Raw genomic sequence first — 12,006 nt, forward strand, 5'->3', positions numbered from 1 at the left:
ATAGTGGCACTTTGGTCTTGTTAATTACATTCACTTGGTGGTGACTACAGTTCTAAATTTTACAAGTAACTTCCTAAACCATGTGCATTTTTTTATCAACATATAGCATGACATCGACATTGTCTAAGACATTGATAACAAAAACTAAATTTAGTAAGATACTATCAAATGTGTATCGATTTTGGTGACCATGGCATTATGTAAAGGTCTTATTTGAACCAGGGTTAATAAATGAAGCTTTAAGAACATTAATATTACTCTTGGACTCCATGATATTCATATCAAGAAACAAAACTAGCTTGCTAAGATTAACAATTACATACTAATCAGTGAAGGTTAATAGCCCTCAGGAGCCACATGAGATTCTCATTAGTGTTCATCCTTCTGTTGATGAGAGCAATGCTCTCAAAGTGGACAAAATCAAGAAAAAAGAGGAAAATACCAATAATGTTGAAACAAATTTGTCTTTGAGGTTGTTGCTAATGAGTGAGTATTCATGCATTGTTCTCTACTTAATCATGTTTATATCTTTATTTAATAGTTGTTTGTGTCCACATAAATCACATATGAGTAAATACATATAATCATATATGATTTATACACGAAAACAAGTATTGAATTTAGACAAAAACAAATCTAGCCTACATAAATCATATGTGATTAGATACATATAGCCAAATGTGATTATATACACGAAAACAACTATTGAATTAAGAACACGGAAACAATTTTTTTTTGACATAAATCATATGTGATTAGATACATATAATCACATGTCATTAGATAAACAAGACCAACAATTGAATCGAAAATGCAAAAGTGAATATTGTCCAAATAAATCATATGTGATTAAATAAATATAATCACATGTGATTATATGTATCTAATCACATATTATTTGTGTGGACAAGTTTCATTTTCACATTCTCGATTCAGTAGTTGTTCTTGTATTTAATCATATGTGATTATACTTGTCAAATCACATATGATTTTTATAGACAATATTCGTTTTCCGTTTTTTATTCAATTTTTTTTTTCATGTATTTAATCATATGTGATTATATGTATCTAACTACATATGATTTATGTGCATAAGATTTGTTTTTGCGTTCTTGATTCAAAAGTTGTTCTTTTCTTCATTAATTATATGTGATTAAATACATGAGAAAACTAATTGAGTTGAAAATCCAAAAAAAAAAAACTTTTGTCTATAAATAATTTGTGATTAGATACATAAAATCGCATGTCCTTATATGTATTTAATCACATGTGATTTTTGTGATTAAATACATATACTCATATATGATTTATGTGATTAAATATTATCCACATAAATCATATATGATTTATAAATCATGATTTATGTGATTAAATAATTATTCTTTGTCCACTTTAATTATATATGATTAAATACATTTAATAGATGCGATTATATGTATCTAATAATGATTTATATGAAAAAAAAAGAGTCTTGTTTATGTAAATTATATATAAGTATATATATATATATATATATATATATATATATATATATATATATATATATAGTTGAAAGATCTAGTATGCTAAAGAGTCATATTAAAATGATAGTGCTAAATAACATATGATCCTAAGGATCACACTAACAACAACTTGATACAATAGATTATTTATTAGAAATTGATTATAATAAATATTCATAAACTCTTATAATAAAGTGAGAAAATATTTATTTCAATGAAATAATTATTTTATAGTAACAAGTAACACATTATTTCATATGGCATGAATTAATTACTCATGCACAACATTTTGGACTAGATGAATCATTTTCTCTTTTACCAAAAAGCTAAAGTCTAAATCTTATAAACTAGTTATGAGATTCTTAAAAATGTTGACTTCTTTTATAAACAAAACTTTAGGTTCTCTTTTATTGGAAGAGTATGGACTTTTGAATTGTTTAATTAAAAGAAATAAGCATAGATTGCATGAGGGACATCTTTGTCTTGTGTCATAAGGGCTTAATGGTTAAGGACCTTTAGGTAAGATTTCCACTTTAACTAGACGTAAAAAAAGGCTTTCATTTTGGTCATTTTTTAGTACCAAAACCGTAGCTCTTCCATCTCCATGCTCTATCGATCTTGTGATTTCAAAAGTTTTTGAATACTACTTGTTTTTGTTCTCTTGGAAGTAAGACTTGGGTATTTGCTTCCAAGCTTAAGAGTTAACCAAAAAGACTAGCATCTTGAAGTCAACTTGACATTGTTTTGGTGTCTTAAAGGTTCAACATCTCTCCATCAACTTCCACGCCTCACAAGAGGATCCAAAGTTCATCAAAGGTTATTGTTGCTTATTCCTTCTATGGTTATGCTTTAAATCTTTCTAATGGATGAGGCAAGTGGGAAGCGCATGGAACTTAAAGAAGATCAAGAACCTCAACTCGATGCAGCTTTAGTTGGCACTACTACTGAACAAGAGGTTGTTAAAGATGAAGAGATCACTGTCCTTCAACTTGTTGAAACACAAGGCATTCGTAGTTCTAGTAGAACTCATCATCAACCTAAGAGATATGGATTTCTCATTGACGAGTGCTTCATGATGATGAATGCTAATGAGCCCGTCAGCTACCAATATGCAATGTTAGATTCCGAATCTGACAAATAGCTTGATGCCATGAATGCACATATGCAATCCATGAGAGAAAATGAAGTTTGCCATTTGGTTGAACTTCCACCCAATAGCAAGACTATTGGAGTAGTAGGTGGGTGTTCAAGAAGAAGACTGACATGGATGAAAATTTACACACATTCAAAGAAAGACTTGTTATTAAAGGATTCACTTAAATCCATGGGGCTGAATATGATGAAACCTTTTCACCAGTTGCTATGATTAAATCTATTAGGATACTACTTGCCATAGCTACATATTATAACTATGAGATATGGCAAATGGATGTCAAAACCGCTTTTCTACATCGGCACTTGGAAGAAGATGTCTATATGGTTCATCCTGAAGGTTTTGTCGAGCAAAAGCATCCTAAGAAAGTGTGTAAGCTCATGAGATGCATTTATGGATTAAAACAAGCATCTCGTAACTCGAATCATCGTTTCGATGATGAAATCATAAAGTGTGGTTTTATTAGAAATGAAGATGAATCTTGTGTTTACATGAAAACTAGTGGGAGTTCAGTGACATTCTTGGTCCCATATATGGATGACATATTAATCATGGGAAATCACATTCCAAGTTTACAAGGTGTAATGACTTGGCTTGGAAAGTGCTTCTCAATGAAGGACCTAGGTGAGGCACAATAAATTCTTAGAATAAAAATCTATAGAGATAGATCAAAACGATTAATAGGTTTAAGCCAAGGTGTATATATTGAGAAAGTGTTGAAACGGTTCAATATGGAAAACTCTAAGAGAGGATTTGTACCTATAGCGCATGACACTATACTAAGTTCATCTCAATGTCCTAGCATAAAGGTTGAGCTAGAAAAGATGAAGGATGTTCCATATGCTTTTGTAATTGGATCCATCATGTACGTCGTGAACTGTACAAGACCTGATCTTGCTTATGCTATGAGCATGGAAAGCAAATTCCAAAAAAATCCAGGGGAAAGTCATTGGATAGTTGTGAAGAACATTATCAAGTACTTACGAAGAACTAAGGATATGTTCATCGTTTATGCAGGCAAGGAAGAAAACTTAAGTGTCAAGTGCTACACTGATGCTTCCTTCACAACTGATCGAGATGATTGCAAATCGCAATTAGGATATGTGTTCATTATCAATGGGGGTGCGGTATCTTGGAAAAGATCCAAGAAAGGTGTTGTTGCATAATACACTACAGAGTCATAATACATTGCAGCTTCTGAAATTGCACAAGAGGCTGTTTGGATGAAGAAATTCATTAGGAATCTAGGGGTATTCCTTAACATTCAGGACCCCCTAGACGTTTTCTGTGACAATGAGGGTGTTATTCCTTTGGCAAAAGAGCCCAGATCACAAAAGAAGACCATACATATTAGCCGAAGATTCAACTTCATACGGTATAAAGTTGAAGAATGTGAAATTAGTATTCGCAAAGTTCACACTGATCTAAATTTGGCGGACTCTTTCACGAAGCCCTTTCCTTAAGCTAAGTTTGAAGGTTATGCTCGAGGAATAGGACTTTGCTATTCTAGTTATTGGCTTTGATCTATGTATTAGTATTGAGTATTAGAACATTATAACATCATTTATTGTAATGACTATTATATATGGCATATGATCTTTTCAATAAATATTTGTTGTGTTCTTTATTAACAAGATTAATCCGTGAGTAAATTTATTCACTCTAAAATCCATATTCGGTTATTATTGTAGGAACAATAATAAAGTAAGACTAATATGAATTGGAATGGTTGACAAAGCATTGTAACTAGTTTCATATGTACTTGCTAAAGAGCAAGTATTGGATTGACCCGTTCAAGATCAGTTTGTGGATCGTTGTCATGAATGATACTTGATAAAGGTAATATTTGTATATCGTTAACACCTAAGATATATATATGGGCATTGAGTGTGGAGAATGTTATGCTTTGATGTAGTCAAATGTTATTCTTTAAACAGGTAGTTATAAAAGCTATTATCGGGTATGATGTGAACCATGAAAGAGGCGTATGTAGTCAAGATGGGATTTGCTCCTCTTATTCGTTGAGAGTATGACATCTAAGGCCTGATGTAAAGTTGAACACTTATATGAGATTGAATGTGATCTATATCTCATGTTCAACATGATGTCTGTAGCAAAGGGATAACTGATAAACTTACCTTACACACCAATTGTAGCCTTGGGCTTCTGGGGAATTGGGCGTTAATGGAATGACACAAAGTCGTCTGTTGTTGGGGACAGTGAAATGTTGCTAGACGTTCACCACTGTCTATATCAATCTAATATAAGTCTTGCGCAACTGGGAGACTAAAAGATCTAGTATGCTCAAGAGTCATATTAAAATGATATTGCTTAATAACATATGATCCTAAGGTTCACACTAACAACAACTTGATACAATTGATTATTTATTAGAAATTGATTTTAATAAATATTCATAAACTCTTATAATAAATTGGAAAAATATTTATTTCAATGAAATAATTATTTTCCAATAACAAGTAACACATTATGTCATATGGCATGAATTAATTAGTCATGTACAACATTTTGGACTGGATGAATCCTTTTGTCTTTTACCAAAAGGTTAAAGTCTAAATCTTAAAAACTAGTTATGAGATTTATAAAAATGTTGACTTCTTTTATAAACAAAACTTTAGGTTCTCTTTTATTGGAAGAGTATGGACTTTTCAATTGTTTAATTAAAAGAAACAATTGTGCTTTCATAAGGGCTTAATTGTTAATGACCTTTAGGTAAGGTTTCTACTTTAACTAGACAAGAAAAAGGCTTTCATTTTGGTCAGTTTTGAGTGCCAAAACCGTAGCTCTTCCATCTCCATGCTCTCTCCATATTGTGCTTTCAAAAGTGTTTGAATACTACTTGTTTTTTTTCTCTTGGAAGTAATACTTGGGTATTTGCTTCCAAGCTTAAGAGTTAACCAAAAAGGCTAGAATGTTGAAGTCAAGTTGACATTTTGTTGGTGTCTCAAAGGTTCAACATCTCTCCATCAACTTCCAAGTCTCCCAAGAGGACCCAAAGTTCATCAATGGTTGTTGTTGCTTATTCGTTCTATGGTTGTGCTTTAAATCTTTCTACTACTTGCAAGATGATCCTTGGTGGGTGATAAAATGTTTATGTTATTTATAAAACTTAAGTGTTCCGTTTGCCATTATTTGTAGTTTTTGAACTAGTTTTTAAATAAAACCCAACAATTGCTATCTAGAGTCACCTTGCAAGTTTGGTTAGATTTTTTGATTTATGGAAATCTTAGTTTTTGAAGAATATGGATAACTTGTTTTTGTATAAAAATAAGTTCATATATATATATTTTGTTTGATAACTTTATAATTGTTATTTTTTGTGACAAAAACTTACATGCATTTTTTGTTACTTAAAGTTTCTTAGAAAAACTAAGTTTTTTTTATGTTTATATGTATTTTAGAGTGCATAAAAAAGCCTTGGACCATTTGTGTTGTTGTTTGTGTGATTTGTTTAAAAATGGTTTGTAATATTCTTTTATTCATAAAGTATGTAATAAAAGTAGCTAGTTTTTATTTTTGTTATTTTTATGTAATATATTAGTTTTAGACTAGATTTATTAAATGAAAAATGTAACAAGATGAAGATGGAGGCCATTTCTTGAAGAACCATGTAGACCCATAGTTTATAAAGATTTTATAACAGTTCATAACTTTTATAAAGTTTTTATAAAATTGCAACAAAGTTGGTTGTAACTGCAAGTGAGAGCTTGAAGATCTCATGAAGAACAAGTTGTAATATTTGATCCCTTTGTCCCTTAGGAAGGACTTAACACATTTGTGTTGGCTCACAAAAGTGTTATAGAGTCTAAGGCTTGTTTTATGTCAAATGCATGCTTGTGTTGTTTATTTTTCAAGTAAATATTTTGTGTGGTTGATAATTTAGTTTTTCACAAACCCAAGCTATTTTTTGGACAAAATAAACATCACATGGAGTTTGGATTTCAAAATATAAAATATGGACATTAGATGTAACATATTCTAGCCATAAAATAAAAACCGGTTTAATAAAATTGTTAATTACGGCAACTTTTGAAATATTGATTTATTGGTGTAAAATCATCTTTTTATAACTTATTAAAACTCCAACGTATTATTTAATGAAAGGAAGTTTTATTAAACAATATTAAAAGGTTCTACATGGCTCAAACTAAAACTTAATACTAGGTATTAATTTTAAAATTGAACCAAGTCGAAATATAAAAACTGAGCTTTTTATAAGAACCTTAACAATGATTTTTTAGAAAATTGATACCATGCCATATTCGATGCATGCAATTGTCATGATATCACATGTTTTAAATATAGTAATAAAACATACAAATCCTTTTTTCAAAATGCAAGTCTATGCCGTCCAACTTTAGAAACATTTGCACATCACTTGTATAATGCTAGCGAGATAAAGGATACCTAAGCATTAGTATCATCTTTTGGTGGCCAAAGTATTTTTTCGATTTCTATAACCAAGTTATAGGCCAGTTATACAAATTTCTCTAATTGGATGACTTGATTGGAAACCTCTTGTGATAAAGGTCACCTAAGAAAGAGTGTTCCAAGGCATAGATGAGACCAAGCATGTCAAATTAACAAATGGATTGTTATGGGTCTCATACATCTTGGAATTACAAATGGTGTCAACAAGTTATTTACCTTGTTAAAATTGAGTGAATGGGATAAAGGATACCTAACCATTTATTTTATTTGTAACTTGGATCCTAGACTTTAAATAAATAATGTTTTTGGAAACAAAAGGGTATTATTTTTGAAGAATTAAATACTAAATGAAAACTTTGTTAAACTTTTGTAGATGGCTCCACCAACTACTTTAACACACCACCACCCAATGAACATTTGATTAGTTCTCGACAAAGAAAAACTAAACCACTCCAACTTTTTGGATTGGCACAGAAATTTAAGAATCGTTTTGAAAAAACAAAAGAAAGACTGTATCCTCGAAAGTTAAACCCATGATGAACCACCAACTCTGCCAAAGGTTGTGCATGATTAATGGCTTAAGCATATAGATGATTCACTTGATGTTTCATGTCTTATGCTTGCCACTATGGTTCCCGATCTTCAGCGGGATCTGGAACTCTTTACTTCCCCTGATATGATTGAACACTCAAGGAGATGTTTGGTCAACAAGCGAGAGCCGAAAGGTTCGATACTGTGAAAGACCTCCATGGCATTAAAATGGAGGATGGTGGAAATGTGAGCACACATGTTCTCAAGATGAAAATCTATCTGGATCAACTGGAGAGATTGGGCTCTCCATATCCACAAGACTTGGCCACAAATTTAATTCTGAACTCATTGCCAAAGTCTTTTGATACTTTCATCATGAACTACAACATGAACAAGTGGGAGAAACCTATCTCTGAGTTGCACAAGATGCTAAAAACTGCAGGGAAGAATATCCCAAGGAAAACCTCCCAAGTGGTCATGATTAGGGAAGGACATGTCAAGAGTAACAAAGGCAAAAACTTAAAGGGAAAGCCACAAGCTGGCAAGGGAAAAAGGGAAGAAAGCACCCCAAAAACCACCACCAAAGAAGGAGGAAAAGGTTGTCAATGATGAACAGCCCAAAACCCACCTCCAAGAGTTCCAAGACCATTTAAGGAGTCATGGGATTATCTCACAACTCACTCCGCCTAGAACACCACAACTTAATGGTGTTTCTGAGAGGAGAAATTGGACCTTACTTGATATGGTTAGATCTATGATGAGTTGAAGTACTCTTCCTTTATCATTTTTGTAGTTATGATTTACTCACCGTAGCTCGTATCTTGAATATGGAACCAACTAAAAAGGTAAAGAAAACACCTTATGATATGTGATATGGAAAAGATCCATCCTTATCTTATATGAAAGTTTGGGGTTAGGAAGCTTATGTCAGACAAGAGACTTCAAGCAAACTTGAGCCAAGATCTACCAAATACATCTTTGTAGGATATCCTAAAATATTGTTTAGGATATTACTTCTACATCCCTAGTGAGAATAAGACCTTTATCTCACGAAAAGCTGAATTCTTAGAAAGCAAGTTTCTAATGGATACGACAAGTGGGAAGCGTGTGGAACATGAAGAAGATCAAGAACCCGAACTTGATGCAGCTTTAGTTGGCACTAGTACTGAACAAGAGATTGTTGAAGATGAAGAGATCATTGTCCTTCAACCTGTTGAAACACAAGGCATTCGCAGATCCAGTAGAACTCATCATCCACCTGAGTGATATGGATTTCTCATTGACGAGTGCTTCATGATGATGAATGTTGATGAGCCTGTCAACTACCGATATGCAATGTTAGATCCTGAATCTGACAAATGGCTTGAGTCCATCAATGCAGAGGGAATAGATTAGTTTAATGATTGCAAATCGCAATTAGGATATGTGTTCATTATCAATGGGGGTGCGGTATGTTGGAAAAGCTCCAAGCAAATTGTTGTTACACAATCCACTATAGAGTCAGAATACATTGTTGCTTCTAAAGTTGCACAAGAGGCTGCTTGGATGAAGAAATTCATTAGGAATCTAGGGGTAATCCCTACCATTTAGGACCCCTTAGATGTTTTATGTGACAATCAGGGTGCTATTGCTATGGCAAAAGAGCCCAGATCACATAAGAAGACCAGGCATATTAGCCTAAGCTTCAACTTATCCTGTATAAAGTTGAAGAAGGTGAAATTAGTATTCACAAAATTCACACTGATCAAAATTTGGCGGACCCTTCCACGAAGCCCCTTCCTTAAGCCAAGTTTGAAGGTCATGCTCAAGGAATAGGACTTTGCTATTCTAGTGATTGTCTTTGATCTATGTATTAGTATTGAGTATTAGAACATTATAACATCATCTATTGTAATGACTATTATATATGGCATATTACCTTTTCATTAAATATTTTTTGTGTTCTTTATTAACATGTTTAATCCATTAGTAATTTTATTCACTCTAAAATCCATATCCGGTTATCATTAGTGTGTTTTTTTAACACTTTACTTATTTTTGATTTATAATAATATTATTTGATGATTTTAATTTAAAAAATTTGTGTGGTCCAAATTTGTTCTTCAATATTCTCGCAATAAGAAATGTTTATGATTGAACGCTCCCTATATATATATATATATATATATATATATATATATATATATATATATATATATATATATATATATATATATATATATATATAGAGAGAGAGAGAGAGAGAGAGCGAGAGAGAGACAGAGAGCGAGAGAGAGAGAGATTAAAAATCAATAAAAAAATGCATAAACCTAAAAAAAACCCTAAAAATATATAAAAAAATACTTTGAAATGTATAATTTTTTTTTGACTTTACAAAATTAAAAATCGCTTCTTTTTATAAATTATCGCTTAAATTTTTTTTAAATATTTACTTTTTGTAAAAAAAATTTCAACGAATGTGTCCCCCATATATATATATATATATATATATATATATATATATATATATATATATATATATGGGACGTGCCCCTTAGCACGGGCTAGGAGTTGCGCTCAGCCGCACTAAAGGTGCCTCAAAGCAGGCCACTAGACCAAGCTACTCCCAGCATAGCCGCCCCGACGAAGTCTTGAGCCCCCAGGCGTTCGTTTAGAGTCGGACGTCACCGTGGAAGGCCCAACCCTCATCAAGCGCCTTCCACTCAACGACAAATCCAACAAGTCCAAGTGACAAGGAGTATGCTCAGAGCATTTCTACCTAAGATAATCGTTAGATCTGGCACAAAGAGGAACACGATTAACCAATCAAGGCGCCGGATCCTGTCGGACCTGACGACGTTGTCCCATGTATGGACTGGCAAGAGGCCTTGGTGTAAAAGGCCTTATCTGCCACCTTGAAGAGTAAGTTGTTCCCTCTCAGCTCAAACCACACACTCTCAGTTATGTCACTGACTTGACCATCGAAGGATTTTCCAGGGAGATCCTCCTGGAAAACGGCTGACGACTTTTTGGAGCAATCAGAGCCACCGCATAGCTTTCGGAGTCTCCGCAATAGCTAACCGGAGGACCGGGTCACATCATTTGGCGTCGTCCGGCGTGTGAAAAATGATAACCAAAGCCACATATCATCACTTTTGAAGATGACAAATGAAAAAACTAGTGAAGCTAGGGAAACGCCAAGAAGCCCAATCAGATCATTGATGTCGGTAGAGCCAGGCATCACACTCATTACGACATCACACTAGTCAACAACAATCGAGACTAATGCACCACAATCTAGTGGTCGAACGACGTTCAACAACCCGATAAGTGAACTTTGGAGGCCAACAATGCAAGGGTTGATACCCTTTGCCACTACACTGTCGCAATATTTTTCGTTAAGCAACCATCAAGCGACGTCAATTGTCAACAACATAACGTCACCGATAGTACAAACCTGTAACACCCGTAGATTCCGGCTAGTCAATTTAAAGACAACAAGCGTCAAAAATGGCTTTTGATAGAAGATTATTTAGAATAAATAATCATAATTAAGTTATAGTATATGTCACAAGGGTTCCGTACATATAAAGAATGCCAAAATCCGAGTTATAATGAAGAAGTTATGACCCGTCGAAGTTTTACGGCTAAACCGGCACGACACCGCGTAACGTAAAAAGTGATTTTTTGATAAATTACTTTTTAGCCTTAAGAATCTAAATGAAAGTCGTATTATATGTTAAACTAAGAACGTACATAAAAAGAACATCCAAATCTAACTTCATATGAGGAAGTTATGTTTTTTCTAAGATTTAGCACAGTAGTGCACACCCCGAAATTCGAATTTTAGATCGATCGATTTTTATCCGACACAACCTAAATGAGAATTGAATATCTCATTAATAGGAGTTCAACGATAAAAAGACAGTCGAAAACGGAGTCAGTATGTAGAAATTATGAATTTTACACGGTCGTTAAACACTATAATCTTCTCATAATGTTAAATTTAAAATCGGTAGAGAATAGCCGATGGATTCAAAATAAGAGTTGTAGAAGTCGGAAGGATGCTGCTGCGAAGTGGGTGACGTGGCGCGATCTGAGCTGTTGCTTTCTCCCCACGCCTTGCCACCAGATGGTGACATGTGGCACCAAATCGATGAGTTGGAGGCCAAAACTCGACAAGTTTGACCCATTTTCTGCCTATAAATACCATGCGAGAGTGCCTTCATTTTTCACACCAAAACCCTTTCACTTCTCTCTCTAACTTCTCTCTAAGCCTCCCAAAACCTCCCAAAGCCCTAGTAACCTCAAGGTGCTAGAGGAAATGCCCCAGGGCGCCAGAAGGCTCCGAGAAGAAGAGTTTTCGGCTCGGAAGTTCTGCCCCGCAGA

Source organism: Lactuca virosa, chromosome 3 (genome assembly GCF_052849685.1).
Source record: "Lactuca virosa cultivar CGN04683 chromosome 3, Lactuca_virosa_CGN04683_v6, whole genome shotgun sequence".
In the NCBI taxonomy this organism is placed as follows: domain Eukaryota; kingdom Viridiplantae; phylum Streptophyta; class Magnoliopsida; order Asterales; family Asteraceae; genus Lactuca; species Lactuca virosa.